We start from the raw sequence: 2913 nt of genomic DNA on the forward strand, positions 1-2913 counted from the left end.
GGCTGGAAATTAGTTAATTGCTAGGCCTACTCACATTACTTGGAACAAAAAGTTGTTTTGGAAATAATGTTTGAAAATACCTTTAGGGTAGCACACAGAATTGTTGGGTTTTGAAGATGTGTTTAGTGTACATTTAATGAATGGCAGTTTGACATAAGTCTGTCTTTACTGGTTTCAGAGAGGCTTACTGGTAGTTCTTACTCTTTTGAAAAATAGTATTTAATCATTACTATGCAGGAAGTCAGAAGATGGGTAGGTGAATGTGTGTTTGGAAACATTAGGTGGGTTAAGGGAAAATTTAAGCTTATGCTTTATATACCTAAATTTCCCACTGAAAGTTTGAATCTAGAGGTGTTAGGAGAAACTGTATCTCTGGGTCCCAATGAGGATTTAATATATGCACAGAAACTATCACTTGGGTGTTTAACACAGCATTTACCATGAGATGGTAGACACGGGTATTTCTACCTAGCATTTTAAACAGGTTTGGAACATAAATAAGGCGCAGATAATTGGGTAATACAGAAGTCAACCTTATATTGCCCTATAAACATCCTCTAATGTCACTGGGGCAAATTTTCTTGGCAGAGCATCTGTGAAGAAGTCTGACCTTACAGAGCCCTCAGGCCCATCGTCACCATCTGCTTCTATGGGGACAAAGCAGCATCCTGTGTGGGAGGGTGGCACGAGCTTTTTTGTTCAAGGAATACAAGATTGATCAAGACAAATTGATCAAAATAAAATAACACGAGGTGGAGAATGGGCTTTTAAAATCCCTTCCTCTTTCTCATCCTAAATCAGGGCGAGAGAGAGGCTTCCATGATCATTATCACTTGGTGACACTGTTTTTCTCTAGCTGTCTACTTTTTCACATTCTTCACACCCCAGTGGTTATCGGGACCAGAGGGAGAGCGTGTAGCAGCAGGAAGTGCGAAGAGCTGGAGCCCAGAAACAGTTGACGGTGTGCAGCAGCCACGGCGCCTCAGCTGCTCCATTCTGGGAGCCGCTTCTGGGTTCTGGCTGCAGGATGTGGCTGCTGGCGTCGGCTGGAATCCAGGCCAAGAGTCAGTGGGAACGGCTAGTGGACAGTTCACTTGAAAACTGAGCAGCTGCTGGCCAGGCCTTGAGCTGACTGGGGAGGAGGGAGAAGAGGGATGTGGAGGAGAAGATAAGGACTCTGCCTCCAGGCACGTGAGACCAAGTTAATGCAATGGAAAACCAGCAGTCTACACATCTCTTTTAATCACAGGACATTTGGGGCATCACTTAGTGACACTAGTAAATGACAAGGTATCCAGACAGGGGTCACCGGATGGCAAGGAGATGAGAAACTGCAACAAAGAATGATCAAAAGAGGAGGGTTTTGTTCTGAAGGATACAGGGAGTGTGGACAGGAAGTATCTGTGGGGCAGTGTAACAGAATCGCTACTTTCTAATATTCAAAAGCCAGTGTGGAAAAGCCTTACTCTGTGTTCTTGAGGATAAGAGTAAAGCAAGGTCAGGAAGCTGTGGCAGAAACCCCCCTTTCCCAGCCCCTGCCCTTGTGCTTAGGTGGGACCATAACACCTCTCAATTCCTGCACCTGATTCTCTCCTAAAACCTTTTGGTTCTACCTGCAAGATGTATCCAAAGTTGAACCACTTCTGGCTATGAGCCTGGTCTCAGCTGCCAGCATCTCTCAGCTGGATGTGTGGCAAGAGCTGCCACTCAGAGTAAGAATCACCATCTTCCGAGGGCCTAGAAAGCTGATGAAGACCTGAGCCTCTAAGTCTCTCTGACCCCCTCCCAGCACTCTCCCTGCCACCCACCTAGCTCCAGCCACCTGGACTCCTGTCCTACTTCAATATCCAGACACAGGCCTACCTTGGGGCCTTTGCATTTGCTGTGCCCACCTTGTCACAGTCTCAGGTATCTGCCTGGCTTGTTCCAGCCTCTTCCCAAACTACACTTTCTCACAAGGCTTTACCTGAGTTCTCTACCTCAAACAGCAGGCCCTGCACAGCACAGCCCTGCCCTCCACCGTTCTGCATCCCGGCCTACAGATTTCCTTATAGCCCTTCCTGTTCTTTCTGCTCCCCTGGAGTGTCTGCTGCGTGAGGACAGAGGCAGTGCTGTGCTCCCAGAGCCTAGAATGAATAGTAACTGGCACAGTATTTGTTGCATGAATACACGAAGACTATAAATGGCAAAAAGAACGTTCATCATGTGGCCACAGGCGAGTCAACAGGACCCTGGTGCTACAGCATCTGCAGCCAGTCTGTCTATGACACAGCACTCCTGCGAGGCCAACAAGACTCCAAAACACTAAAAGCTGCACACAAATGCAACATGCAAGCTGTCCCAGGTCTACAGAAGGAAGCATTTGCTTTGTCTCAGCTGAGGGGAGAGGCTCTAATCCTTGACTTGTTTTCTGTCCTAAGCACAAGATGGTCATAACTTTGAAACCGTCACTGCACCCACACCTATGGGTGGGGGTGCCAACAGGCTTCCTGTAGGAAATGGGTGCTTGAGGCTTGTCTGTTTGCTCTTTTAGAAATCTTAAATTACCGGGACAGATGCTCCAAAGAATGACACGAAGCTTCTGATCACTCCATTTATGTAGTAATCACTGGTGTCGGCTGGGCACTTTACATCCATTATCACTAATCCTCACAAGGGCCGCAGCTCTCACGAAGATGCACGTTTTAGTGGGGCGACAGGAAAGCAGTCAGGTGTGCTGACTAAGCCCCCAGTCAGCCATCTCATGCTGCTACACCAGGTCTAGTCCTGTCAGATTTACTCTTTGTTACAGAGAATTTCCTTGCCAGTTATTTACAAATACTACTTGTTTTTTTTTAAAAATACCACACACGGCTCGGCGCCTGTGGCTCAAGTGGCTAAGGCGCCAGCCACATACACCTAAGGTGGTGGGTT

This window comes from Otolemur garnettii, unplaced genomic scaffold (assembly GCF_000181295.1).
Source record: "Otolemur garnettii isolate 467f Iridium unplaced genomic scaffold, OtoGar3 scaffold00056, whole genome shotgun sequence".
In the NCBI taxonomy this organism is placed as follows: domain Eukaryota; kingdom Metazoa; phylum Chordata; class Mammalia; order Primates; family Galagidae; genus Otolemur; species Otolemur garnettii.